This window comes from Thermobia domestica, chromosome 17 (genome assembly GCF_964235325.1).
Source record: "Thermobia domestica chromosome 17, izTheDome1.hap1.1, whole genome shotgun sequence".
Classification (NCBI taxonomy): Eukaryota; Metazoa; Arthropoda; class Insecta; order Zygentoma; family Lepismatidae; genus Thermobia; species Thermobia domestica.
Genome location: NC_137470.1, coordinates 152,135,793 through 152,154,253, shown reverse-complemented (window position 1 = coordinate 152,154,253; position 18,461 = coordinate 152,135,793). Strand labels below are relative to the sequence as shown.

Sequence of the window (18,461 nt, the reverse complement as noted above, 5' to 3'; positions counted from 1 at the left end):
GACAAGAGGATTTTTGAATCTCTTTATGCCGTGCAACAAATCGCACATTCCCTTCAGTTCACCGCGATCTGGCTGTTGTTTCTTTCAATTTCTAAGCTCGCTCTTCACTTACAGGAAAAGATGTAAACAGCAATTGTATTTTCATGAATTTTATTTTATGTTAGATGAATTCCTAATATATAGTCGAAATACTTGGTCTTCCATTCAAGAGTGGGGTCACAGTGGATCAGTAGTAGAGTGCCATCTCTGGTGCATTGGCTCCTTGGTTAGACCCCTGGCCAAGTAAGTTGTGGTGGACAACATCGTGTCCCTGGGTTTTCCTTTGCATACTCCCGTTTCCTCCAACTTTGTCATTCCACTAATTCTACCATAATCATTCACTTCCCTTAATCATCACCTCCCTTAGAATAAAGGCGTAATCGTGGGACGTGAAACTCAAATATTTCATTTCATTTTAATTTTCCATTCAAGAAATCTCGCCAAGTTACACGACTTCAGAGATACAGGAAAGCGAGAGGAAAGTTTCAAACTAGTCGGTACTTTAAATATATATAAAAATGTAACGATATATGCAGTCTAAAAATTATAAACTATGGGTGGCGGACTCGCAGTGTTAAGAATACGTACGGGACAAGACACGTTAGAGGAAATGTCCCGTCTTCATATAAGACAAAAATAGTTCTAGCTAAATTTCGTAATACATGTTTCTTGGAAAATTTGCAACATTTTGATCAGGCACGTTACAGGAATTTCTTTGAGAAGGGTACGAAGCTTTTGGAGGAATGAAATTCATTACGAGAAAAAAAAATATTAGAATTTGTAAACTCACCCGCAAAGCAAACTAAATTTATAGAAAAGTTAGAATTTTGGAATGGTCAGAACACCAGAACTCCATTCACTACTTACGTCCCAGATTTTGATAAATATTTAGCCTCCCACAACTTGTTACGAAACAACTGACCTACGAACACTACAACGACGATAAAGTTGACGAACGAGGCAATATTTTTCTGTCATTTTGGGCCGCTCGAATTTGAGATCATTTCCTTTTACTTTCTTTTATTTTATTGTAAAATTTTGTTTTTTTAATTGCTTTTCTTTTTAGACTATATTTGAACTGTTTTGAATTGGAACTGTCTTTGAATCTTTCTTTACTCACTCGTGGAGTCTACTCAGAGTTTTTTTTAAGATTCGTAAATTGTGGTCAGAGTTTGGTTAACTTTTGGTATGTTTTAATTTATTTTATTTTCTTATGGAATATGCATGTTTGCAGAATTTAGGCATTTGGTTTTTCAATATATAGCACAATATGACAGAAAATTAGTTTCTGTGCAGTTCGGTTTAACAAAACTCCGTTATACATGTACATTTTCCGTCCGTCCTTGAGATAAAAGTCTCAAGAACGAATTGATCAATCATCACGAAATTTTGTCAAACTTTAAAATGTAAAAGTTAGGAAAGGAGCTCGTTTTTCGAGTCGATAATCAAGTCTGTAGCTGTACAAATTATTCATATCCGTTTTTGATATTGATCAAATGGTAAGAGATAGAGAGAAGCAGTTTCCTGCAATCGATCAAACGTCTCACAAGTAAACCTTACGTTTGGGTGAATCGAGTTGCTGACTGAGACACATATGAGAAAGTAGTACTAAATCTGGTCAGTATTTCAGTGAAGTTTTAGGTGCGAAGCTCCAGGGGTTTAGGAGATACAGCTACCAGAACATCACATGGAAGTACAGAATAGTCTTCATACAGTTGGAGGTAAACGCTCTGTAAGACCTCTAATAACGACAAAAGATGAATAACAAATATATGGGTACATATTAGGACTAGGGGGAAGTCATATAGTAAGGGTATACCTGATGGCGGCCATCTTGAAATCCGCCATTTTGAATTAAGGTTAAGTTTTTAAAATAGGAATAGGGTCATGTGATACATGATTTAAGACGCAAATTTAATCAGAAGAACAATGGTGACGTTAATTTTGATTTACGCGCAATTGGTAAAAAGTTACAGGGAAATTAAATATTGTTGCAGCGTATGTATTAGTCCTTTACCCCACCTTGTAAATTTTGTGTTAATGACAATAATTAAATTAAAAGGAGATGGATAAATATTAGGTCTATGGTAAGAGTTGCCTTGATGGCGGCCATGTTCAAATCCGCCATTTTGAATCAGACAAAAGTTTTAAACAAAACGCATAACAGCGACACCTTATTAATAGCAATGTTTATCATAAATCCAACGGTATAACCATTTTTGCTTTATCATTAACCAGCACTTGTTATCGCATAAACAAGATGCTAATTTAAGGAAAAATGACCAAAGTGGAATTGAGTCATAATTGAACTTGGGTCTTTCTTCCAGAAAAGTCCTCAATTAGTACAATCAATATGTAGTTCAGAAAAGAGTGCATGACTTGCACAAATGCTCTGCTCACAGTGAGCACACCTGACAAAGGCAATCGAGTTACACTTGACACATTTGTCGTTAACAATTCCGTCAAAGCAGTAGTCGTAAGGAGCGATCCATTTAATTTTGTGCTGGTTAATGATAAAGCAAAAATGGTTATACCGTTCGAGTTATGGTAAAATTTGTTATTAATAAGGTGTCACTGTTATGCGTTTTGTTTAAAACTTTTGTCTGATTCAAAATGGCGGATTTGAACATGGCCGCCATCAAGGCAACTCTTACCATAGATCTAATATTTATCCATCTGCTTTTTATTTAATTATTATCATTAACACACAATTTACAAGGTAAGGTAAAGGACTAATACATATGCTGCAACAATACTTAATTTCTCTGTAACTTTTTACCAATTGCGCGTAAATCAAAAGTAACGTCACCATTGTTCTTCTGATTAAATTTGCGTCTTAAATCATGTATCACATGACCCTATTCCTATTTTAAAAACTTAACCTTAATTCAAAATGGCGGATTTCAAGATGGCCGCCATCAGGTATACCCTTACTATATGACTTCCCCCTAGTCCTAATATGTACCCATATATTTGTTATTCATCTTTTGTCGTTATTAGAGGTCTTACAGAGCGTTTACCTCCAACTGTATGAAGACTATTCTGTACTTCCATGTGATGTTCTGGTAGCTGTATCTCCTAAACCCCTGGAGCTTCGCACCTAAAACTTCACTGAAATACTGACCAGATTTAGTACTACTTTCTCATATGTGTCTCAGTCATCAACTCGATTCACCCAAACGTAAGGTTTACTTTTCAGAAGTTTATACCATGTCCAGTGTAATATCACTATTGAAATCGGAAGTAAAAAAGAAAATACTTTCGGTTTTATCTTTGATAGTTATATAGTGAAAATAGTAACATATCGAGAAGACGTTTTCTATAATTGATTAAGCGGGCAGGCAGGGGTGTAGCCAGCAGGTTTTTGTAGGGGAGGGGGGGCCGTCGTATTGAGGGGGGCAGCTATAATGTACAAAGCCCAAAAAAATGTTTTGCTGCTAGTGTTTTTGAGGCCTGAAAGAAAGGAAAATTTTGGTTTCCTATTTTAGCTTCTTCTTCTTCATCGTCTATATTATTATTATTATTATTATTATTATTATTATTATTATTATTATTATTATTATTATTATTATTATTATTATTATTATTATTATTATCCATAAATTATATTCAAGATAGTTTTTATTATGCTTAATCAAGAACTACTGCCCGGGACCAAACGCTATACTTTTGTGCATAATTATAAAGGTAACCAAGAAAGTTCTGTCCCTTTTCGAGGAGGTCTGTGTTCAATTGGACCTCACACTGTGAGGTTAATGCGAGTGGAGATAAGGCGAACGTCAGTTGTTGGTGTGGGTATATCCAACATACTACCTGGTTATGGCAATTCAGACACACCGTGAACTTGCGTAAAGACAGAGGGAACATGGGACATCCACAGAGCGTCATAAGAGCATGTATGCTGAACGAGTTCAAATGGAGGTCAAACGCTGCTGTAGCGGGACAGAAGATGGTGTCGTGAAGGTATCGTGGCGACGCGAACATTGCAGCGATGGTTTAACAAGTTTAAGAACGATGGCGAAACACAAGAAAACACCACGTGCCACAAGACTAACACATGTACAAAGAGGAACTGGGACTACAATTCAGAATGTGGTGAAACCATTCGGCAGCACATCCATCAACTTGTGAAGCACTACAAGTTGTGTCGATGAGTCTCTCATATTTTGACTCTGAGCCAGAAGGCAACGCGGCAGTTGCCTGTGTTTATTTACTGTTTCGGAGCCATTTCTGGACAGGGCGTTGACATGTGATAAAAAGTGTGTCTTATACGAAGCTCCACGGCGCCGTCATCATTGGTTAGCATCCAATGAACCGATTTCAAAACAGTCGAAACCAGCACTGTACCAGAATAAGGTCCTTCTGTGTGTTTGGTGCATCGGGAACTGCTACCAGCTGGTCAGAGTATGAATGCAACTGTGTACTGTCAGCAGTTGAGCTGTGCTCAACAAAAACTCAAAACTCTGGAGCCATCACTTCTGAATTGCAAATGGGTCCTCGTTTACGGGACAACGCTAAGTCCCACGTGGATAGGATGACTCAGGACACCATTTTCCGCCTTGGATGGGAAACAATATTGCAACTACTAAATTTCCCGGGTATTGCACCGTCCGATTATCAGCTGTTCTATTCTTTGGACAATCACCTTAGAGGACGCCAGTTCAAATCCCCAGTAAAAGTCCAAAATGTACCTGATACTTTCTTCGTTTCACGGCCCACCAAGTTCTACCGCGATGGATTGCATGGCCATCCAGAACGTTTTCAGAAGGTCGTCGATGCTGATGGGGACTATTTTTGATCTTCCAGGTTAGGTGACATATCGATGTTCGAAGGTGGTGGGTGAAAACTTTCCTTGGTTACCTTTATATTTAAATTTAAGACCTTGTATACAGAACCTATCTACACAAGATTGATTTTCTTTGAAATTTCTTTATGGTTTCCTAACAAAAATATTTATTTATTATTCATGACTAAAAAAACATAATTATTTTATTACACTGAGTAGAAATAAAAGAGAGCGAATGAAATCCAAATTGAATAAAAACATTGTTTCTCACCAAATTTTCCATCCTCTATGTCTTAAAACACTTGTTAAAGCATATAAAATATACTGTACTTACAAATCAGTTTAGTACCTTTGTTTTATGGCTGTATTTGTAGTACCTTGTTAGAACGTTTGTCTTCAAACTGTCAAATATAAATCGCAGTAAATTGTGTAATCTGCTGTCACAAAAAAGGTATTCCTATTTTTCGATCGGTATAAGGAAGAGATACTATACTATTTTTCGATCGGTATGAAAAAATAATATTTCTCCATACTATTTTACCATAAATTATTAATTGTCAATAAACTTTGTTACTTTTAAATGAATGAAGCGAGATAATTTTACTATGATGTTTTAAAAGCTGGTCATTTGGGGGGGGGCAGGAAACCATTTGGGGGAGCCTGGCCCCGATGCCCCCCCTTGGCTACACCCCTGGGCGCAGGAGTAAATTCCACCTCTGCTGTATTCTCTCTATTAAATGAGAGAAAATCATCCGCCTTTAATTTTAGCGGTGATTCCTATAGAGTAGAAAACGGTAATAGATGGAGAAAAACATTTTCTGTAATCAAATTAACATCCAAAAGTATATTTCACTTCCATTTTTAAGTATCCACAAAAATCGGAAGTGGTAGAATTGCACAGCGATTTCCGGTTTAATTATCCATCTCCATAGAGAAACTTTCAAAGAATGGGTTCTGTCTTCTCTCTTAAACTACATTTGAAACCGTAAGGGGACGGACATGCTGAAGAGACCTTGCGATCGAGGTTGAGGTTTAAGTAGCGGTCGCTACCTCGATGTCTAGGACGTGATGTATGAAGAGTGCACATAGCGAGGAGGTCGCACCCTCGCTGTAAAGTTCTCAGTTTAAGTAGAAACACTTTTGTGACACATGCGAAATTATTCCCCCAGTGCATAAAAATCACTGCGAAACCACATTTTGAAATTGAAAGGACTAAACAGTTTATAAATAGGGATGGACGCGAGACGAGATATGAGAAATGCCGAAGTCTCGTCCCTTGTTTCGCAAAAATATTTGAGTCTCATCTCTTGTTCATCTCTGTTAATAAATCAAAGACTTACATTTTTTTTAAATTTTCTGTGAAGAAATGCCCTCTTTCAGCCCTCAGGCGAGAAATCGTCTCCCATTAAATTTAAAATAAATAAATAAATAAGTAGATAAATGAGATATATCTTCAGGTTTCGAGGTGGAGGAGGTATTAACTGCAGCAAATGAAGTTTCGGCACTGCAATTCCATTATTTGACGTTTCTTCCCTATGGATACGTGCCTGTCTTTACAGGTATTTCTTTACCTTATATCAATAACGAAATTAGAAAACACCCTTTTTATTAATCTCGGAATTGGGCAGTGGCGGGTCTAGGCCGGGGATGCGGGGCCTAGGCCCTCCTAGTTTTGTTAGTGACAAAAATAATTTAAGCAATTATTTATATATTTTTGAAAGTTTAAAGTAAACACATGATATACCTATCATAGTCTGCGTTTTGGCTGGCCTCCCCAGTTTTTACCCTCTAGATCCGCCACTGGAATTGGGGGATCTTGGAGTTTTTAAGCATAGATATAATGAACAGTAGCTTCTTTTTTCTTTAACAATTCTACAATTTATGGACTTCAGCCCTAAAGACCCCCCCTGTGACCGCCACTGCCTTATATAATAATAAGCTACAGTATAATTCTCAAATAAATAACTTATCTTACATTCCCATTTTAGTTGCAATTTTCTTCCATTCTCTATTTAAAACGTACCTATTATGATGTTGTTTGCGTTTCTTATTCCATATTGCTGGAACATTCCTCATTAGTTCTAATAATATGTCTTTCATAATCAAATATATTAGTGCCATCCCGGCATTTGCCTGATATGAATGAGGAAAAATCTGAAAAAGCTTTTACGCTTTTCGTACTGAATATGTCCAGTGGAAATCGCATCTTATACCAAAGCGGGAGCGTTAGCGACTACGCTAAGTGGGGCCATTTTTTTGATGAGGTGACTAGTTCTCTTTCCCGCTGTCTAAAAAAAAGGCAATATTCTACAAAATCAAAAAGCTTTAGGAAATCTATATTTTTATATAAAAAAATATTCGAATTTCCTGAATATTTAAATATAATTTCAGTTTTCGCGTCATATAACGTATATTTGGTTCACGATTTCCAATTCTCCCCTCTACTTGTGTTTCTATTTAATTAAGAACGATGGGCGAATTTTTTTGCTCGCGCAAGCTGATTTTACCGCATCTAAAAGAACGTATGTTTGATTATAATCTTCCTAATATTATCAGGCTTTTACCAATTATACTCTATGTTTCTACTGCACTTCCTAATGGAACGTATTACTCAGGACTGTGGTTAGTCTAGACTAAGGAAATGAATTTAACTATTGGTATGGATTGAACTCGCTCAAGAGTAACATAATTTCTCTCAGCATGTAAAAAAAAGTTACGGGATTAATTTAAATGTGTAGGCTTTCCCGGTTTTTATGCATCTTGGTACGCATTTCGCTTCTTATCTGTTTCGCTGAATGACGAAATCATGGCCTGTGAATGCAGTCGGTTATGTTTGGCCAAATAGGAATACCTGTTTGGTGTAATATATGTCACCAAAACCTAGTCAAGAGTGGATTTACATTCAGAAAAAAATATTTTTCCCCTCTAAGCCTCCATTGTATGATAGATTATTTGTGAGATGTTACCAATTTTCAAGGAATGTCCTGTTTATTGTCATCAAGCAAAGCACTCCAATTAGACATTAATATGATATGTGTTTTTCCTTTTCAAAGTATTTTTAAATTAAACATTCTGCCTCTTGATTGATTATCAGCTCTTATTAATTATCAAACTTAAGCATAACATTAAATTTCAATATTGTTTTAAAATTTTCCTGACTTTCTCTTTCTTAAACGAGTTTCTCTATTTAAAAGCGTACATTTGATAAACATACTAAGCTGAGGTATGAAGGTGAACCTTAACATTACTAATTTGCGTCACATTGTTTAATTATGAATATGGCTGAATTACACAGGATTAATTAAATACAGGATTATAAATAAATCTAGGTAACAGGTTTCAAGTATAACCCTTTTTATACTTACATTAAAATTTCAAATTTAAGAATTGATGAAAATAAGAGGCCGGGTGTGTGGATATTGCTCGTCAGACACTTTCCTCCAATGAGTTTCAGAAGTAACACTAATATTATAATTAATGCTAAGAGTCCTGTGATCCAAAATCAGGTACCAGGATCGGGAAGTGAGAATCGGGTATCCGAAATAGAGAAGGGGATATCGCGTAAGGTGTCCGTAGTCCAAAGAAGAATTACACATTTGAAAATGCACCTGTTTAGCTGATAGAATTTTACTTTCGCTAAAATTGGCATAGGAGTGCCCCCGTGTAGCGTAGTCGCTAACGCTCTCGCTTTCGTTGTGAGCGGTCTGGGGTTTGATTCCCAGTGGGGTCACTAGGTCGAAAAATTGTTAGAAAGGTTTTTCAGACCAGCCATCCTGAATGAGGTTTTCCTGGGTTTTCCTTATTCACACCAGCCAAATGCCAGGTAGTACCTAATATATAGGTTCCAGGCCGCTTCCTTCTTTCCTGAATCCTTTCTTCCTCCTCTTTCCCCAGATAGTGTGTTCGCCGAGGAAGGTCATCCCTCAAACGTCACGGGCTAACATGGCCAGAGATTTCGTAAGCCCAAAAATGTAAATCCTAAATTGACACTGCAAAGTAAAGGATACAGAGTGAAATCCTATTCAAAAGAATATTGAGAACTAATCGTACGTATCGATTGCGATTTTTGGTACCATTGCTATTGAAGTGGAGTTCTCTACGATAATTCGTATGAAAAGAAGAATAAATAATAAGGACGCTTATGACATTCATATTTCATCACTTTTGTCCCAGAAACTGGCATAAAGCTTTCGTTTCCTTCTACTGTCGTCTTTCTTCTTTGTACTAAGCTCAGTTGTTCTCCACCCACAGGAGCCCCAACTCATGTATTTCCAGCTCAATGCTTAAGTACATTCGCAAAAAATGTACGTCTTCGGAGAAATAATTCTTAACGCAGCACGCAGGAGATTAGTGTTGAATTGAGCCCTTCTTGTAAAGGTGCATGAAGAAAATTTAAAAATTTCGGCGTTAACAAAATTCACTCTTACGAAAATTTTTATGGTCAAAATTGTCATTTTTCCAGAAAGGAAAAATTACACGAAGTCAACAAGAGTACCATATTTATTAAAACAGCATAAACGAAATCACTTATTCGTTATTAAATCGTTCTTACATGAACAACCAACAAATGCTTAATTTAGACAACTTTCGCTGTTAAAATTGAGTAGTACTAAAGCGCATAGTAGTACTGAAGCGCACAGTGGCCATGAATACACCTTTCGTTTGATTGATTTATTTATTACTTGAATACTTCCTTGTCAGGCGGGTCCAGACAGACCCAAGATAGGTCCCTGGGTGAAGAAGATTTATTATCTGGGCAATAGAAAAGGGTGAGGTGGTTCCTGGAAAGTTGAATGACCTCTTTTCCTGTTGAAACAGGATCCTATATGATTCTTTAATCGAAATTTTAAAAATTATAATCAAATTAAAATTAAAAATATGTTTCAGATCATCAGAACTCAACTGTAAGCCTTGAAACGCTATCCCAAGCTCCCACAAGTTTTTTTCCCTTAATTTAATTATGATCCTACTTAAATATTTAATTTGATCCATCAAAATGATGTCATTCATTTTAATTTAATTCGTTTTCATTAAAATTATTTCCCTCATAATAAATTATTCGAACACTCTTATTTGACTTGTAATTTTAAAAATTATTTCTCTCCTTTTTTACGGGCCGCTTGTATAAGCTCTGCTTTTGTGTTATTTCGTTTTTTGTTAAAATTCTTTATTATATTCTTTCGTGTTCTTTATAATAACACTAGTTGTTGAATATTTAAAAAGTATGATTTTTAATGGTGGTTCGTTTTACTTCATAAAGTACTAAGATGAGTTACACTAAGTTAGAAAATATTAACAGAACAGAACAGAAGAAAACAAAATAGAAATAAGTTATGTATGAACGGGAATGAAAGGTATGGATATTTATTTATTGTTTTCATTTTTCTCTGCGAAACGAACACCGTTTTTTTCCAACTTTGCAGCAACAGATACCCACACCCGCCGCTTAGCTTAGCTATCTCCTAACTGTGTTAGATACAGAATCGAAGATACATTTATCCGTCGTTTAGCTCTCTCCCAAACTGAAATGCCTCCGCTACAGAATTATCCTTGCGATCTGATTGGCAAGCCAAGTCATGTATAGCCACACCTTTTCCTGCTTGAACCAGGCGAGGTGGTTAACTGTCAATCATTTCATTTAGTTGTGAGTGAACGGAAGATTTTATTTTTTCCTCCCTTTTACCCCATTAATGCTCATGGTTTTTTGTTTGCACAGGTAAACACCTCCCTTCCCCCGCGATGATTGACTAGCTATATTGTTTCCTTCTCTTTCTTTACCACTGAGTGAGCACGTATTTCTTGTCGCGAACGGATGAATGCTTTTTTCCTCACTCTTTGACGAGTTCTCTGTCTGCTGGCCATTTCCCCACCTCTCTTCTCCCATGGCTGACGAGGTGCGTCCATAAGTTACTATCCCCGCCTACCTTCGACTGACTGGCTTTGTCTCTCTCATGCCAATAACATGATGGAAAAACGCCTGGGTTCCTGCACCTGCCTTTGGATTTCAAATTTGCGCCCATAAACACTGTTACAGATAACATTATCCGTTCTTAAATGGTTCATTGCTTTTTATGCAATTCAGAGACACAAACGGATGGTCTGTTCTTTGTGACAAGAATACAATATTTATTGAGATATATGTCGAAATAAAGGCAATAAATTTCAACACTATAAAAGTTGACATCTGTTTTTATTTCTTCGTTTAAACGTATAACTCATTAAAATCAAATTTCTATGAAAATTGCTGGTTGACCCCGCCTCAAGAATTTCCTTCATGAGGCAACTAGGCGTAAATGAGTTTTCGTTACCATTTGTAGATATTAGCTTGTGTATGGTGATGCACCGTGTTATTGAAACTCTGTCAAACTGTCTTCCGTTGATAGCTATGCGTCCCACAACTCCAGACATACTGGGACACTACAAAAGAAAATTTGGCGAATACAAAGTTTAGGCACAGTATGGAACTGCCTTCTAATGGTTATTTCTTTGAAGAAATTGATAGTTAATGACAACCTACCTCCATAGGAAAGAAATAAATATATCCCTTCCTTTTCCTCTTTGTAAACGGAACCCAAGCGGTATTACAAAGGAAAGTTCATTTACTTTATTTCTCCTTTATTCCCCCTATATCTTTAATAAATAAATATTTTATATAAATGCACTGCACATCCATTTGTAAATATAGTTTACTGTTGCGACGTGGTTAAGTTGAGGTATTTCTCGTAGTTAAAAGATTTGTGTTTCAACGAGTTTCTTTTGTGTTTTGGTTTAGATGTATATTTGTATTGAGAGTGGAGGGAACCCCCAGGAAATTTACATATATTTAATTGTTCGCCACGAACCTATTTGCACAATGATTGAAGCGTGAACCCCCTGGAAAATTGAGACACATTGTATTTCTTATGAAAATAATTAACGTGGTGTGCAAACGAAGTATGAACTCTCACCACCACCGGAGAAAACTCTGCCACTGAGCCATTATGTTTTTAAACCAAGGTAAACCACCTTTGAAAGAGCGGGCTCCTCACGAACGAGAGATTTTTGCTTTTGAAAAGAATACTTGTGGGCGCTAGCGCCCTCTTAGCATTACCCCTGAATGTCCTGAATATTTATTTGTTCATGAATTGTTTTACTGTTAATCAAATTATTATTTGATCTGTATGTATTAGTTTCGAATTGTTACACGCTTGATTCTACCTATATTGTTTGAACAGTACATATTTGCTACCTTTTGTGGAGAACTTAATCAAGAAATGTTGAAGGATTAAACTATTATTATTATTTTAACTAGGAATATGCGAAAATCTAAAACTTCATATTGTACTATTTTAACAATATTCAAATAGTTTCGAAAAGAAGTTAGTCAGTCCTTTTAGAAAATGCTTGGTGATGTGACTTAAGAGCCGCCAATGAAGGAGTTCATAGTTTACTGCAGAAGCAAATGTATTAGATTAGTCGACCACTTTAAAAACTGGTTAATGACGTCCCTTAAGAACCCCCATTGATGGAGTGCATAGTATACTGCAGAAACCAAGTGTGGAATTTGTCTGAATCTTTACAACTGAAAGGGAGATTAAACAGAATTGCGTAGTGTCCATAAATTTTACTTTTTAATTTTTAATGGATTTGTATGGAAACATTATTCCTCTGGGTGATAATTATCTGGTTTGTTTTGTTTTTCGTAATTATTTAATAAACAATTTTTAATTTGTGATTTACTAAAGTTTTGAAATGTAAATATAAAGCGGTTTCAGTATCAGTGAAGCAGCTTCACGATATAATATATTAAGTAAGGTATATTTACATTACATATGTTTTCAATGTGTAATAAAGCCCTAGCAGATATTTACTATTTCAATCTTTATTTCATGCACTAGTTAATACTAGTTAATTATATATATATATATACGGAAGACTATTGCACACGCGTGTGCACTGTCGAACATTCAACGAACAACTACCTCTAATTTAGTATTCTGCCGCTAGGTGTCACTGGTAGTTCTATTAAAATATTATTGAATTACTATTGTTAGTGTAGTGTACCTGAACATTTGCTTGGAATACATATAGGCAGTAATGGTATAAAAGTTTAAGGAAAACGTAAACATAGTCTTTGTTCAGTTGGCGTGACCCGGGATTAAACTGCAGATCGCCTAGACATATGAAATTAACGCTTACCACTTTAAATAAATAATTTTGTATGTATTCTGTTTTATAACATCAAAATTTTATTTGTTGGGGTAATCATTTAAGTTTTCACTAAGATTGAAATGTAGGATATATTTTGGTCTCTAGGCATTGAAGAATTTTTATCCCGTCACGTTCTGAGGGATAACATACCTTGGCTAGCACACTATTCGGGGTAAGAGGGAAACGATCTGTAACCTATAAGTACCACACAAGGCATTTTACAGATGTGAATGAGAAAAACATCATTCAGGATATTCTACAAATTACACTTTTAAGACCGACTCTCCTACCGGGAATCGAACCCGGGACCGTTTGCACCGCAGCCCCTGTCGAGAATTTAACCAGGACCGTTTGCAACATGCGAAAGAGCGTTAGCGACTATTCTACCCGTGAGCACTAATCTCCCACAGGAAATCGGACCAGGGACTGCTCGCACTGAAAGCGAGAACGTTAGCGACTACGCTGTGGGGGACGAGTATTCCCTATGGGAATACAACCCGGGACCGCTTGCAACAAGCGAAAGAACGTTAACGGGGATATTGAAAAATTCTCAGAAAAAATATTACTTGTAACGGATAAATCGATTTATATGAACATTTATTGAAAATTAGGTTTGGGGCACACACAACACGAACTGTTTGTTTGTCCAGATTTATCGAGAATTCGAAAATGTGAGGTACTGTCCAGAATTCTATATAACTCTTGCAAACTAAAGATATCTTATAGGTTTTGCACGCTAAAAGAATCTGGTTCTCGTACATGGTTAGAATAAGAGAAGTTTTATTGGTATTAAGTATATATTGTGCACATTAAAAATCAATAATTATAATTTGCACTATCTTTGTGAAAATATGTTGTATTAATAACACGTTCATTTTTTTATATTTTGCAGAAAAGATGGAAGGGCAGCCACAACCATCCACATCAATCAAAATTTAAGATCAGGGTAAAGGATGTGTAGGGAGGGTTGAGAAGCAGAGCAGAAAGAAGACATATAGATTATAAAAAAGGACATAGAAGATATATTTATTATGTTTGAAAAATATTATAATAAGGAAAATCGGCCAAATAATTTGGCGCAGTTTTAAAGTATATATCATTGGAAGAACGTATGAAAAAATGAAAAAAATAAGAAGTTGTAAATATAATGTAAATAAATTGTTCTGTGGTCCAGTGGGGAAAAGATTTTTCTTCTGAATTATTAAAACCTTCCTAACTTTCTTAACAGTGCTGAGGTATTTTGATAACACTGTCAGTAAATATTGTGTAATAAAATTCATTCGCACAAGGTTTCTTCTTTTATATAGTTGAAATTATTGCAAGTTCTATTTTTGATGATTGGTTGAATTTTGGGATTATTGTCCTTTTTTCAGCAAGAATTAATCCGAACCATATGACCTACCACCGGGAACTGAATCCTCAATAATTCTGAACAATGAAAAGTGATATTAGAAAATGTTTTAGTACAAATAAAAATTAAATACCAAAGGCGCTGTCACAAACCACTTATCCATGAAAGAACTTGCTTTTTTTATTTTGCTTGTTTGTAAGTCTTACACGATTAATCAGTAGGAAATAAACTATGATTTTTAAACATCGAAGGCTATATCTTGTATTCTCACACTAAAGTGTACAAACTTTCAAGTTTTCAGCACTTAGAATATATGTAGTATTTTCTTAATGCTAAATGGTTAATTGTTTTTCAGCAGTAATAATTCTCTTTGTCTTGTAGTAAACTAATCAAAGTTTAAACTTGGTTAGACTAAAGGAGACAGTGATTATTAGAAATGAATGAATTAATGTTGTTTCTTTTTATAAAAAGAAAGTTCTTGAAAAAGTATATAAAAGTTGAAGGAAACTCCAAGAAATTTCACGCACACAATGCTGTTCACCACAATTTATATAAAATCCAAAACATTTGTTTTGTTATGAGAATGCTAAATGATTTGCCCAACCAATAATTCCTAGCACCGGGGAAAAACTCTATCACTGAGTGACTGTTGCCCTATATTGAAATTTGAAATTATATTCTACATTAGTTAAATAAGTAATTAGCGATCTACTTTGGGTGTGAAGGTACCCTGGCCATGTATTGAAATGATTTTCCTTAACTATTAATTAAAATGAAATGTAATATGTCATTCACTATTATGTTGGATAGGCTAAAGGAGACAGTGATGATAAGAAATGAAGAAACTGTGAGGGGAAGCGGGAGAATTCTCAAGAAAAGTTAAGAACACGATATTGTCAACCACAATTTGATATGGCCAAGGATTGAACCCGGGATCCCAATCGACTAAGGTGAACCATCTAAGGTGAAGTGTGGTTAAACAACTACTTTGAAATATGTGTTGGTGGAAATGGAGAAGAGAAAAGTATGCTATAAGTTGTATGTTAAGTCTCATTCTAAGAATTAATTGGTGAAAACGTCACTTGGTTTTGAGTTTGTGACCGGCTTCACCTAAGGTGAAAACAATTTCATTTATTTAAGATACTAGATATCTATTTGACATTACATTTGCGTGGAAGGATTAGGGAAAGCTTCACGTAAGATAGTCATTGGTAATGACGGATTTGTTTGGAGTTTAGCCTCCTGTTTACCATCAAGGCTATTTTTTGTAGTCCTTAGACACTAAACTGACAGACTTTGAAGTTCCTTTTAAAGCTTCCACTAGGATATGAGCTCCCACCTGGGAATCAACCATCTTATTACTTGCTGATAACTTATTTGTTCTTCCGCGTATTTATTTTTATTGGATCATTTGCTTTTGCAAATTCAGAACACTATGTGTGAACATATTAAGAGCTACTTGTTAAATAAATGGAAAGTGTCATTAGAAAATGTATTGTACAAATAAAAATAAATGGCAAAGGCCTCTGCGCTAACCGCTTAACCATGGTATAACTCTTTCATCTCGTATCGTCTCATAGGCAAGCTTGACATTAAAGAACAAAGAAAGAATTATTAATCATTTTAGTAGTGAGGTTATATGAGACGTTATCTTAAAGTGAAAACTAAGCTTTTGCCAGGAACTTATCCAGGTTTGTCATGCTAAAAGCACGTACACTCACCGTTTAGCTATAGTGTTTTGAATTATCCTGACTGCTTTACCATTTAACTTACATGGGCTATTTAAGTTTAAAGTTATACTGCTTATGCTCTTTAAGCTAAGAGACATGGGTAATGCTGAGAATGAATGCATTGAAAATAAAACAAATGCACATGAGCTGTACAGTTTACCACTGAGCCATTGCAGTCTACAAAAAGTTTGAATTCAGTAAACTCCATGGATTTTTGAGAAACGTGTACCTATCTTTCTCTACAACATTTTGATAGTTCATATCATTTATTTCTTTCCCAACATGTTGGTCTTGAGATTCAATTGGAATTGATTTCCTCAAAAGCAATACGGAGCTATGGCTAACCTGGTGATAGATTTGTCAACAATTTGATAGTTCTCACTGTAATTTTCCGTATTATTTTTAGAGTGCATATGCGTAGCATACTCCTTGTTAAAATTGTTTTGAACACTAAATAAGTTATAAGTAAGCACTTCAAAAGTTACACCTGATATACATTGTACATTATATATAGCTAAAGCTATTAAATACCAACAAGATGAATGGTCTCAAGAACTTGAAGTCAGAAAGTATGCTTGAACTGAAATCGTTGTTTCTAGCAGATATGAAGAACTCCTCTTAAGACAAGGGAATGAATGAAATGAAGGAAGACATGAGTGTGTGTGATCGAATCAGAAATCATCACATCAGAGATGTGTATAGTATTGCATGTAAAGAATTGGGCTACTTGAATAAGTACTTCTTTCAATGTACAACATATATGTTTGAGAAAACATAAATAGGAGGTGTACCACACTTTATCCGTAAAAATAGTTTACAGTTTCACGAAACAAGTATTCGGACATGAGAAGGACGGGAGTGGAGGGTGATGTTGGAAACTTTATAATTTGCACAGTTTACTATAAATATTGTTAGGAATTAGATTTTTCTTTCTTTGGATTATCAGGATTTAAGGATGTGTTAGCTATGAAGGTCTCAGTATCTATCTACTGATTCAAAGCGTGCTGTGCTGTGATCAATATTAGCATTCGTGGATTTATCAAGTGAACATGAGAATTTGTATGTGTTAGTAGCAAAGGCAAAAAAGCTGGTTTTTGCATCAACTATAACATATATTTTCAACCTACAGTATTCAATGCCAACAAACATTGTCGTTCATCTTAACTCTTAAACGAGTTATTGTTAGCATTTGATCTTAGGTATTGCCTTTGAGCAGTATTATTTCCAGGTATTGTTTTTTGTAGTTATCTGTGTACATACTTTTCTGCAATAGTAGAACTAATATCGCCTCCTGCTGACAACTCTGCTGAATTCTACGCAGGAAATAGTGTTGTATTGTATTGCAAGCAATGCCGAAAGCAAACATAAAAGGGAGTAAACCGTTAAGGCTTAAATGCAAGATGCTCAAAGTAGAATAATGACTATTAGGATGGGATGACTGTGGACAAAGTAGGAAACTTGGCGTTAGAAAGACCTAAGTATGGTCAAAAGTAAGAAAATGATGAATAGGTACAGCTTAGAATAGTCAAAGTGAGAAAATGACAAATGCAAAAACTTCTTAAGTATAGGAGAATCTAGTAGACAGACAATGTTAAAATCTCTCCTTTAACTTTTAAATGTTTTCTATTACACTATGTGTGGGATACTCTTTATTAAAACGAAAACAAATTAAAATATAATATTAATGGTTCACCATGTAATTTGAATTCAACCTATGAGCACATATACAGTGAAAAAATAATTAGGTGAATATAGTGAAGAGTTTTGAAACCTGTGAAAGCAAAAAATGTGAATACTCTGTTGCAAAAATATTTCATTGAACTTAGAAAAGTAATGTTAAAGTGAACATAATCATAAAAGAATTTAGCCTATTGGTAATACATAATAGAAACTGGAGGAGTCAGGGTTATTTGCCGACTCATGCTTGTTCAAACATGTTTCAAGCAGGTCTTCCAAATAAAAACAATAAAAGATCCGGTGAAAGTTCTACAATGAGATCAGGAAACAAAATAAATACCGCAATTAAGAAAGGATAAATCTATGTGTGACTGTATTTCATGCACTACAATCATCTCTCTTCGTCCGTCTCCTTTAGCGTAACCGGCATAACCGTGGGACGTAAAACTTAAAGATTTCATTTCATTTTTCATCTCTCTTCGTACTGTATATACATAAAAAGACAATATTTTCTAAAAGTGTTTGAATAGAGGCATCTTCTACTTCTTCTTTTTTGTCAGTTCTGAAGATTAGTGGTTCAATTTCCAATGAGAATAGTAGTAATGTGTGCGTCTGTTACTGCAATAACATTCACATAAGCATTCAATGTTTAATAAACACGTTTCAAATGTGGGAATCTAAAAAAAGA

General features: G+C 35.3%; 1 long non-coding RNA gene across 2 annotated transcripts in view; it reads left to right on the top strand.

The window, feature by feature from the left end:
* The window catches only part of LOC145673771 (uncharacterized), a 51,864-nt gene extending 37,435 nt beyond the window's left edge, over positions 1-14,429 (top strand). The window contains exon 3 of one of the 2 annotated variants that reach the window (XR_014128802.1): positions 13,908-14,429. This is a non-coding gene — a long non-coding RNA (uncharacterized LOC145673771). The remainder of the gene's footprint in view (positions 1-13,907) is intronic. The other variant, XR_014128801.1, reaches the window with a different exon arrangement.
* The last annotated feature ends 4,032 nt before the right edge of the window (positions 14,430-18,461 follow it).